Source organism: Babylonia areolata, chromosome 19 (genome assembly GCF_041734735.1).
Source record: "Babylonia areolata isolate BAREFJ2019XMU chromosome 19, ASM4173473v1, whole genome shotgun sequence".
Classification (NCBI taxonomy): domain Eukaryota; kingdom Metazoa; phylum Mollusca; class Gastropoda; order Neogastropoda; family Buccinidae; genus Babylonia; species Babylonia areolata.
The window spans coordinates 27,165,932-27,178,629 of NC_134894.1; the positions used below are offsets into that span (position 1 = coordinate 27,165,932).

At 39.0% G+C, this 12,698-nt stretch overlaps 1 long non-coding RNA gene across 1 annotated transcript; it reads right to left on the reverse strand.

The window, feature by feature from the left end:
* Window positions 1-489: 489 nt before the first annotated feature.
* On the reverse strand, window positions 490-12,075 carry LOC143293416 (uncharacterized). Its single transcript, XR_013056773.1, has 3 exons — window positions 11,207-12,075; window positions 1,171-1,256; window positions 490-625 (listed from the first exon to the last, which is right to left on the reverse strand). It is a non-coding gene; the product is annotated as an uncharacterized LOC143293416 (long non-coding RNA).
* Between the last annotated feature and the right edge of the window lie 623 nt (window positions 12,076-12,698).

The window sequence follows — 12,698 nt, forward strand, 5'->3', positions numbered from 1 at the left end:
ATTACTCCAGTATGAACCACCACTGTGTGAAAGGTTTGACTTAAAGAGTTCAATTCTAGGAAGAGGTATTGTAAGTTTGTGAAAGTGTCTGTTGACTTTTATTGGAAGGCTATCTATAATACCAGGAGGAGCTGTTTCAGTAACTACTTTGTGCATCAACAGAACATTGTATTCTAGTCTTAGATACACTGGAAGAATGTTCTATATTTTTTAATCATCAGTGGCTAATGAGCTGGATTTTAAGAGAAGTATTTTTGAGAGCATGTTTATACAACCTGTTTTAAGGTTTTGGTATGTTTTCATTTGCTGAAGCCCATACTGTCAAGGCATAATCTACAATTGATTGGAGATGTGCTTGAAAGAACTTTTTATGAGCATGGATATTAAGAAAATGTTGTAGATAGCTGAAAGACTTTTTGAGAATTTTTTTTTACGCAGATAAGCAACGTGATCAGACAAAGATGAATTTTACTCTCTCAGTTTTAATTCCAGAGACAGAAATAGAAAAAATGTCATTTGAATTGTTTTGATGTTTTTGTCTAGTTGTTGTACATTTAGTTTTCTTTGCAGGGGTGGAGATCGAGGTCTGTTACTTCACCTTGTTCTAAACCAGCTGTAGAAAAACCTGCAAAGAAAGCACTTAGTCATTTGCAAGTTAAAGCAAACTCACACATGCACGTGCAGACAATCTGCATGGACATAAAAACACGCAATCTGCATGGACACAAAAACACAAAGTGTACATAAAAACTATCTGCAGAATTAAATCTATATGTTGCAAACTTGAATGTTAAACAAAAATTTATTTAAAAAAAATTATTTAGAGCACAAATCATCAAAAAGCTTGTTTCATGTGGAAACACACTCACACGCACACATACTCACACACACATAATGGATGCAGTAAGTCACTATCAAAGTGATACAGAGCACAGGACTGACATCTGATGGATCTATGAGGTGAGTGGCAGTGCTGATGGGTTACAGGTTGTGATTTTTTTCCAATCACCCAGCTCAAAATACTGTTCAGCTATAGTGTCTTCACACCCTCTTATGTGCATGAATGCATGGAGAAGATCAGCTATTTGATACAAATTAAAAATCACAATCCATGTCAGCATTCAGGGGTTATGGAAACATAAATATTCATTACATATGCCATGCATTCACCTCAATACTTCTGGAGTCTAGCTAAATTCTCCAGAGTTAGACTGTCCAAGTCTTCTTTGCTGGCAGGTAGGGCGATCTTGCAGTAGCTGAAAAAAAAAATGGAGTCACAAAATCTCATTGAAGAACAAAATGATTCCTGGAGATGATACCCATAGGATGGTTTTTTTTCTGCGCCATCATCAGCTACACTGTTTCAGTAACATTACTCCCACACTGCTCATTTCTAGGAATAAATTCAGAAAGGCCTAAGACATCCGCTGTGGTGGCCAAACAGTTTCTCACCTGTCTGGTAACCTATCTGGTTATGTATAAGCCCACTCATACACACAAACACAAAAGAAGGCCCAAGAAACCACGCACAGTGATCCATCATTCTTCTCCCTTTTTTTTTTTTTTTTTTTTTTCGTTCATAAGATGGAATCCATCATTCAACAATTTCTCTGGACAAAACCTAATTCCATTGATCAACAAATAGTCATGTGAACCCAGGCTGACACAACTTGCAAGAGTGCAGAAAAAGAGTTTCAGAGAATAATTGATCTGATGAATACAGATGACATGGAAAGTTAAGAAAAATTGTTCCCCATATAAATGCCTTGGGATTTTTTTTTTTTTTTTTTTTTTCCATTATGAATATCACCGCCTTACATTTTGTGTTTTCTCTTTTCTATCACCGTCTTTGTTTCGCTGTTATTCAGCCTTTTGTGGGTTTTTTTTCCTTTCACTTTTTATGTCTGTCTGGACTAAGAATTTGGGCACTTTTTCTTCTTTTTTTTCTTTTTTTTATGAAATGGCCCGTAACAAAGGCATAGTGGCGGGTTGGTTGGTTGGTTGATTATTTGCAGTCTTTTCATGCAAGGTAGTGAGCTTAAAAACTAAATTGATTTTTTTTTAAATAAAATAAAAATAAAAATTATGAAATAACATTTTCAAGATACTTTTTAATAGATAAAAGGAATATAGATTTTGCTAAGGGAGAGGTATCATGGGTGAAGAAGAAAGAAGAAAAAAAATTGAAACATTGTGGGATGGAGAAGGAATGTACATACTGGAATACAGAGAGAGATGCAGAAAGAGATACCACATTCATCATCTTGAAATTCACAAGTACAGGGGAAAGGGATGGGTTGAGGGGTCATTCAAAAGAAGAAAGAGGAGAAAGAATATGATGAAGGGAGTTTAAAATAAATGAAAAAAGAAAAGGTAAGTGCCATCTTATTTGTTCTTTTTTTCTTTTCTTTTTTTAGGAAATCTTTTTGGTATCTGTAAGAATTTAGCAACCTTTTCTTGATTCTGTATTTGAAGAGTGGGGGTGTATGGATGTGTCCCCCTTAATACCCCCCTCCCACCAAGATCCCCTCCTGATGACATCATGGCTGTTTTTGATTTTATATTCATAACTGCCACTGGTTTCAGAAAAAAATATAATCATAATCTGTTTTTCCTCCAAACCCAGGGCAACAACACCGAAGCTGGTTACCTGAAGTGATCTCACCCCAAAACAAGATGACGACTTCATCACAAAACAACAAATGTGAACAGCTTTTCTCAGCCAGCATTCTTGAAGACACTCGCCAACAGACCTGGCCAAGCAATCATCAAGAAACTACAGTGCCAGTCTCTACATTTCCCAATCAACAGTTGTTCCTGTGTGAGAGTTGCCCTTTAACTTACCAAACTATGGAGTCTCTGAGACGTCATGTCCGACTTCGCCACATAGACAGTCCGGTTGTGCGGTGCGAAATCTGCAGTGCTGGGTTCATGTCGAATACGAATTACATTGGCCACATGAACAGTCATAAGAAAGTGAAAGGGTTCAAATGCCCTAGCTGTCCCAAGATGTTCACTTACCAAACCAACATGTGCAGACACAGAAAAGTATGCACAGGGATACCTAGGAAAGACTTAGTAGCTGATAAGATCTGTTGACTCCATAGACATATGTATGTTGTATATATATATCAGTGGTTGACTCCCAGTCAAGATTTAATCTTATTTCTGTTTTATGTGGATGAGAGAATGGGTTCGAAGGGGGGAAAGAAAACAAGAACTTAATTCTATTTTTCCATATAACAAATTCTTTTGCATCAGGTCAGTTTTGTTACAGAATTTGAGACAAAAACAGTCGGAATCTGTTGCAAATGTTTAATTTGTATAGCTTTACGAAGTTTGAGCAGAATTTGGGGTTTTTTCAATAGGCAACGGCAAACTTTTGCACCTGATATTAGTTCTGTTTTAACCTTCCCTGTTGTTCCACTTCTCCCAATTTGTTTTCAAGTTCCAGAGATTTGATGTTTGAAAAAGTACAGATGTTCTTAATCATGTGTGAAATATAGTTTTGACCAAAAAGGAACCTTGATACGTATCTACAAATATGGAAGTTCTGTATTTTTTGTCACTCACAACAGTGAACTGAATGTGCAGAATGATGGCGTCGTGAATGCTGAAAATCATCAAGATTAACAGAAAACAGGGAGAAAAGGCACAAGACTAAACTGCTTAAACAAGCAAGAACAAACAACCAGTATAGACCTAACTGATAAGAATGAATACAATCTTGTACTTGAACCACTATAGATTCAAAATAAGTAGGATAAACTCAGTTTTGTTCATCCAGTGATCCCAGATTGTTAAAATGTCTGATTTCGCTATGAAACAATATGTACATAGATATATATGTTGTTGTTTCTTAATTTACTGTTAGTCTTTTTGTGTTCCTGCCCTGTGGAAATAGCATCTGGAGGTAAACTGACATTGTATTTAATGAGAAGGGTTCGGGTTTGGGATGCAAAAACTTTTTTAATCAAAAATAAAACAATGAAATAATACATTTGTTGTGACTGTTACTGCCCATCCAAATATTAAAATCCCTCTAAAATCACTTCTCAGTTATCAGTCATGAAAGTGTAAAAATTAAAATGATGCAAACAGTGTAATACACAGAAGATAGGAAGCTTTTGAACATGGGTCTGTATTTCATAACACGCTTGCTAATCTGTATTATTTTGTTGTCAGTCTTTCCTCTTTTCAAGTTTGCATTTGAATGAATCGCTTGGTGCGTGGAGTAACAGTTTCATGTCTATATATATTTTCTTCAAGAAGGATTATTATTATTATTATTACTACCTTTTTTTCATATTATAATTATTATTTATTTATTTATATATTCATTTACTTATGTACGCTTATCTATTATTTATTCACCTCTCTTTTTTTTTCTTTTTTTTTTCTCTCAAGGCCTAAGCGCGTTGGGCTACGCCGCTGGTCAGGCATCTGCTTGGCAGATGTGGTGTAGCGTATATGGATTTGTCTGAACGCAGTGACGCCTCCTTGAGCTACTGAAACTGAAACTGAAATTCAAGAAGGAATAAAAAATAAATATACAAAACTTCTTTCAGGAGAATTTTTAAGTAATTAAGATAAAACATGTTTATTCTGAAGAAAAGATTTGGAGAGAAAATAGATTTCAGGGATGCATCTGCAGAAAATTAATGGAAAGGCAATGTATCACAGTTTAAGTGTGTTTCCCTTGTTAAGGTCATTATTTTTTTCCATTGCAAAAGTGACAACGCCAGTAATGTTAAATGAGACACCAATGATATTATTCTGTTGCTGGCTTCCAGAAAATAAACTGGCTGTCACCAGTAACACTTTTGTCCACAAGACAAATGCCTCAGTGATGACCAGTCACACTCCTCAGCTGTATTTTGACCATCCAGTGACTTTCTGCAAATCGGACGCACAAGATAAACATTCTCCTTTTTTGTTTGAATGGTCCTTCCAGTCAGATGGCCAGACTCCTGACTTTGCTGACCCATGTTACCAATCCACGGGTCATTCTCAGCCTGTCTTCATTCACCCTCACATCTCCAGCAGCCAACCACGGCCTGCCAAAAGTACTCTCAGTCAGCATCACACCTTTCAGGTTCCAGCTTCTACCTCACAACGTGAGCAAAACTTGGTGTCCACAGGCCACCCACTGCAGAAGAAGAGATGGGTGTGTACAATGTGTAGTGCCCAGTACACCTACCAAGGTGATCTGCAATGCCATGTGAGAATCCGACACATGGACAAGCCTCGGTATCGCTGCCATGTGTGTGGGATGGGCTTCCTTCTCAAGGACCACTACATGGGTCACATGGGGGCCCATGATGGTGTGAAGAACTACCAGTGTTCATGGTGTTCCAGGAGGTATTTTTATAAGAGCGACCTCTCCAGGCATGCCAAAAAATGCTGTCACAAAAGCACAGGCTCCCAGAAACTGTGACTGCTTGCTGTTTTTACATTTGATTGGTTTTATTGGATGTTAGGGTCATCTGTTTATGTGTGTGTGTGTGTATGTGGGTGGATGGGGGTGTTTGTATATTTGTATGTGTGGTTGTGGGTGTGCACATGCATGCACGCATGCTGGTGAGAATTAATGATTGATATTCACAGTGTCTCACATTTGACCTTTCCAAATGATCTTCATTGGTTAGATAACTGTGTGTTTAGGTATATGAATGGGGACAATTTTTTCCCCATCTTGTCACTCACATGAGACTTTGTGAAGGCTTTCAAATTTTATTTTCTGGATTTTATCATGTTCCATATGTGCATATGGCTGAATGTGTGAACACATGCAAGCATGCACACAACACATGCATCATATGTGCATCACACACATATTAGATGCTCATGTATGTTCATATTCTCTCTCTCTCACACACACACACAACAAAAGACACGCCCACAGAAACCATGCGATACCTGCTTGACCTTCCTTCAGTGCAGGCCAGAAACAAGTTAGAACAGGTCAAGACCTACTTCAAAGCATTAGAAAACCCTCAAAACCCACTGCATGACACAGTCAAAGAACCAAAAGGCAACCGTCTAGGACGAGGAAGATCATGGATGGGGCAAGCAGAAGACACAATCCAGCTAGTATGCCGACTACAAGACCTGAAAGAAACAAAAGAATGGGAGAAAAACCCCGAAAACCTCAACCATCTATTCAACACAGCCATTTCACCCACTCTAGGAAGACATTGTCAGGAATGGCCAGAGGGCAAAACTGATGCGGAAGTGAAGCTACTCATAGAAGAAAACAGTAAAGAAGAGGACATCATCATATACACAGATGGCTCAGTCACCAAAGACCAATCCGGCTGGGGATTCACTGCGAAACAAAGTGGAAAAACAGTTAGGGAAGAGAATGCTGCCTACAAAGTCACAACCTCCAGCCTAACGATGGAAGTTGAAGCTGTGACACATGCCCTCCAGAGGCTATCGTCCATCCATACGCCCGGAAACCAACATGCCATGATTCTAACCGACTCAATGAACCTCATACAGAAAACTGAAAACGGAATGGGAAGCCCAGAGTGGCATAAGGCAATGCGCAACTTTCAGATTAAAAAACTCACATGGTCTTACTGCCTGGGACATGCAGGAGTTAAGGGAAATGAGCGAGCTGACAGACTTGCTGGTAACGCAACACCAACGAGCGGCCTGCATCTAGGAAAATCGGAAATCCTCAGAAAAGTCAAAGAATATCAAAAAGAACAGGTACAAGGCCATCACACCATCGATCGCCTCAAAGAAATAAAAGCAGAGAGAGGGAGCGGCCGTAAGTCTAACATGAAAATCAAACAAATATCGGCATCATTTCCAAACCAACATTGCGCAAATTTCTTCAAAACGGAACAGAGTCTCTGTGGGCTTTTCCAAATACAATAGACTGAGCAACACACTAGACGCCACGTTCTTGGCATCAGAGATCTTTTCCCATCCCTCTTGCGGCCAATCAGTGGCAGCCTCTGTGCGTGTGTGTATGTGTGTGTTTGTGTGCATGTGTGGGTCTGTGTTTTTGAGTCTGTTTGTACATGCGTGAGAGTGTAAGTGTACACAAGTGTCAGGAGAGTTCTGTGCATGTGTGTGTGTGTGTGTTGTGTGTGTGTGTGTGTGTGAGGGGGAGGTGGGGGTGCAGGGAGGTGAGGTAGAGGATGAGGTATGTGAGTGTATGCATGCCTACACTGTGGGAGCAACAGGATATTGGAACGTATATATTATATATATATATATATATATATATATATATCTTTGTATATATGTGTGTGGGGTTGGGGGTGGGAAATATGGGCGTGTGTGTGTGTGTGCTTGTACAAGTAAGCGTTCATCTGTGTGTGTGCGTGTGCGTGTTTGTTTGTGCGTGTGCGTGTTTGTTTGTGTGTGTGTGTGTGTGTGTGTGTGTGTGTGTGCTGTGGAAGCTGCGATACATAGACTAGAAATGAGTGTGTGGAGGAGGGGGTAGAGGAGGTGCAGGGTAATTTGTGGTGTATGTGTGTGAGTGTGTGTGTGTGTGTGTGTGTGTGTTGGATCTCATGTACGTTTATATGTATTTGACTGTGCTTTCATATCTGTGAAACTGCGTTTTGGGGGCATATCTGTTATGCATGTGTGGGTGTATGTGTGAATGTGTGTCTTCATGTTTTATATTTATTTGCTTATTTATCATCATTGTTGTCTTATTTATTTAATTATTTATTTATTATTATTATTTTATCATTATTTTCATTACTACTACCTTTTTTCTTTTTTCTTTTTTTAATATCATGATTATTTATTTATTTATTTATTTATGTAAGCTTATATATATATTTTTTTTTTCTCAAGGCCTGACTAAGCGCGTTGGGTTACGCTGCTGGTCAGGCATCTGCTTGGCAGATGTGGTGTAGCGTATATGGATTTGTCCAAACGCAGTGACGCCTCCTTGAGAAACTGAAACTGAAACACACACACACACACACACACACACACACACACACATGTACACGTGAAGCATTCATGTCCAATAGGAACTGTTGACATCCTTTTATCAGACCACAACCCAGTTTCGTTTCATCATACTGAATTATTTAATCTTTTGTTTACTGCATTAGCATTTTTTTTTTAAATGCACCCACATCCATTGTTGGGTGAAAGAAAATGTTACTAGAGTGGCCAATGAAACATCAAATTAATTGGAATGTGTACGTGTGTGTGTGCACATTGTATTATGTTCAGTTTAATGTACTAATTTTATTTCTTAGCATACAGAATTTGGAGAGATATCCAAATTACAATGCTTGGAGGAATTTAAATCTGTACTGCTTTGTTCAGGTAAAGTGATACAGGAACAGATAACTTATTAATAAAAAATTATGTTTCTGTCTATAAGTAGAGTGAATTACATTGAATGTAAAACTAGAAGGATTTCATCATGTTGACACTGTATCACAAAAATCAAACAAGAATATTTGAAACATTGATGGAAATACTTTTGTAGTGTTAAATTGAATTATCAGTACTTGTATTTGCCTTTTTCTTTTGATTTCATAGGACCCCTTCCATTGTGGATTGTTGCCCTGTATAGGGATTACCACATGATTATAGACAAGAGAAAACCTCTTTTTTCTTTCTTTCTTTCTTTCTTTTTTTTTCTTCTTTTTTTTATGTTGTTACTGTGTATATACATGTGAAATGTTGTCACCGAAAACAGACAAGAATAAAATGAAACAGTCAGAAAATTGTTACAGTCTGTTGTTGTGTTGTTCTGTATGTTTTGCATATTCTTGCACAAACTTATATACATTTGTGCATTTGTGTATGATTCAAATCAAACTAGCATCCAATCATTCAGATGAGACGATAAACCAAGGTCCCATGTGAAAAAGAATCCATGGCAATGAGTGTTGTCCGCTGGCAAAATTCTGTAGAAAAAATCCATTCTGATAGGTACGCACATTTATGCATGCACTCAAGACCTGACTGAGCTTGTTGGGTTATGCTGCTGGTCAAGAATCTGCCCAGCAGATGTAGTGTATCGTATATGGATTTGTCTGAATGCAGTGATGCCTCCTTGAGAAACTGAAACTGTATGTGCACATGTATACGTGTGTGTGTGTGCCCATGCATTCATACATGGGTGTCTATGTATGCGCACAGTCAGAGTGCACAATCAGCGTACATGTATGTGTGATTTATGTGCACGTATGTTTTTGTGCATGTGTGTGTGTGCATGTGTGTATGCACAAAAATGCACACACATGTGTCTATGTATGTGCACAGTCGAGGCATGTCAGTATTTTCTTATTTGTGTGATAAATACATACTAAAACTGTTGACCTTGACATGAGGTTAAAATCAGAAAAATGTCTCAAATTCGACCTTGTTCATTAGGAAACTGGAAGTCAGTGAAAAGTTCAGCCCCTTCATCTTGGGACATCCGAATAAGGCAACATGGCGACTCTGTCCGCTGAAACTGAAAGTGCGCTTGAATCCATGAAAATTAAAGAACCGAAAGAGTATTTAAAAAAGAACGGACAACTGATAAGTAGCACGAAAGTTGAACTTGTTCGTCGTGCAAAGATTTTCAATTGTCGTGGAACCAGAAACAAGAAGGCGAAGTCAAGTCAGTTTCTGCTGTCACAGGGACATTTCTGCTGTCACAGCGACATAAACCTCCCACAATACAGTCAATAGACGTCCCTCAAGTAGAATTCCATGAAAGTACAGTGTACTGTGTCACCTAAGGATATTGGTGTGGGCAAAGAAGACAGAGGTAGGGATGATGGCTCAAGAGGCGTTGCCTCTGCAGTGGCAAGACATCATGGATGCTGCCTACTGGAAAAACCCTGCCACCTTCATCGACTTCTACCTGAGAGACGTCACACGCCCGCGGGATGATGGCTCAAGAGGCATCGCTTCTGTGGTAGTTGCACAACAGGCCATCGCAGCACACAGACAGTAAAACAGGCGAGCCCTCCACCTTGTCGCGCTATTCTGCACTAGTTGGGTCACGGTTAAGTATGTGTAATTAAAAGGAAATTTTCTATCTAAAATTACGTTTAAATAACATACTTAACATGACCCAAATTTAAGACCCTCCCGTCCTCCCCGCTTCCTGTTCTCCCTGCTCGCTGTGCTGGTGATGGCATATTGCCGTCAAAAGAGGGCGCTAGCCAGCGGGACAAAGGGGAGGTTACCTACTTCCAGGAGGTTATCGGCCGTAGTACTTTCGTTTTCTCCACATAGGCAGATAGTAGTTTGCACAGGACAGGAATGTCAGACCCCTGCTGGAGTCTGCACTAGTTGGGTCATGGTAAATATGTTATTTAAACGTAATTTTAGATAGAAAATTTCCTATATATATATATATCATTTGTTTCTTGCTTGTAAAATCTGTACAATCAAATTTGGACTGTTTACAAAATGCAGTGTAAACAGGTCTGAGTCAAACACAAACAGACTTGAAGAAAATCACTTTGATTAGATGTTTTATTTTTTTGTATCATTCATTCCTAAATGCTAAACAATGAACAATTTGAGTTATTTATGATGTGAGCACCATTTAGTTTTGGATGTTGTGCACGTGTGCATGTGTGTGTGTATGTGTGTGTGTGTGTGTGTGATATACATCTGTATTTAAGTGCACTGTCTATATTCACAAAGTTTTGATTTTTTTTTCCATGATCAGAAAGAAAAAAACAAAACTCTGCAATGAATCGTAACTGGTTTGAACCACACTGCAAGAAAGATCACAGCTACAGTTTCTCAAGTCTTATTTAAATGCACCATATGATCAATATCATTAGTAAGCAGTGGGTATAAGCTTTGGCTGTTGAAATCAAATTATCTCTTGTATATAAGTGATGTATATATTGCATATAAATCAACATAATATCAGATAAATATAAACTGTATATAAACAGTTGCAATATTTGTTCACATCAGTATGAAAAAAATATCAGGAGCATTCAAACTCTACAATTCCCCCCCCCCCCCCCCCCCCCACACACTCTACAAATTGACACACACTACTGTAACCCCCCTTCAGTCTAAATTTTAGGACAAAACAGTCTTCAAGGCCCTAATAAGTCATCTTTCACTGTGTCATCAGTGTCAGATTGGTGAAAAGGGGGAAGCAAAGCTGTCAGATCTTAGGCTTGGCTGTTGAATTGAAACAAATATATTTTGAAACATAAAAAATGAATATTCGATTCAAAATGTCACATACCGTGCTTGTTTTGAAGACTCTGTTCGTAAAAAGTGAAGGAACATCATCGTCACTGAGAGTGCGGTCCTTTTCAGTTCACGAAGTGATTCTGAGCCCGCCACGCTCTATGCAATCGGTTCGTGGCTGGTATTCGTTGCGATGTCACCTTTTTTTCCTTTTAAGTTCGAACAGCACATACAGTACTTCTTTCCTCTCGTTTTCCCCAGACCCATTGTGGAGCATTTTCACCGGTACAATCAACGAACTCGCAACTTTCACTTAAAGAGACTCCCCACGAATTATCTTTCTGGCTTAATCAAGGGCAAATTACTCTAATTTTTTTTTCTAACGAACATGGCTTTCCATGCCATACTTCCATTTCAGAGGCGTTGAACTTCTGATCCAATGTTCACCTGAAATCAGCGTTCGAGGGCATGTTTTGACATGATGTTGCGTTCTTGAGAAAGGCACTTTACTCTGTTGTTCCTCACTCCAACCTGGCGTGAATGGATAGCTGACAGGCTGTGGAAGGTTAAAACGGTGGACGGGGGGATTGGGCCCTGTCTTCCAATGCCAAGCCTGAGACAATAGATATGAATTCATTGCCTCAATGGTCATGAAGGACTAATGGATCTTCAACCTTAACTTTCATGATGACTTTGGTCATGATGTCATGTCTGTGATTAATTCATGTCAAAGTCTTGAATGCTGGCAGATCATGAGAAATGATAGGATCAGTGTGGTGGTGGTGGTCTCTACTCCAGGGAAGGTGCTGGCTCAAACATGGTTTCATGACTACAGTTATTGTCATCAGGAGATCTTAGTTGGTGGTGCAGGTGTTCTTGCTGTGTATCTGTGTATTTGAAACAGACACCACTGAACACCACCAAAGTGACTCAGATACATTGCAGAGTCTCTTCTGGTTTGTGGCCTCTTGCCAACCTATCCACAACTTCCCGGTAGCCTAGGCCGTTTTCCGGTTTAAAAGGCGCTGCCATAGCCGTTACTATAAATAGTCCGTATGCAGTCATGTTCCGGTTTACATTGACAACATGAACAGAGAGAGATGAAAATGCGGTAGGCAGTGGTCACTACCGTTCAGCACATGGTTCTTCCTACAGTAAAATAAGTAAATGAAATGCTTTATGAGGGTATAGAAAAGCCATGGTACGACCATAACCCCATCTTGAAACAAAACTGAAAAACTACTGCAGTAAATATCGACCCTTACCTTATCCCTGAAAAACAGATGACAGAAGACGAATGAGGATGTGTCAACTTTCTAAGTGACGATCGATAATAATACTTTATGAACTCGGCCAATACACGTGTGTAAAATAGAAATTGTCACTGAGCATTCACCATGGTGTTAGTTTTCTCCTGAAGCAAGCTTACGGGTACGACCCATAAAATTTTGGGAAGTCACTGAAGCTACTGTAAGCGTGACATTTATAAAATAAAATATAAGGTATGTCTTTATCTATAGTCTAATCAGGTTTCTGAAATTAGTGAT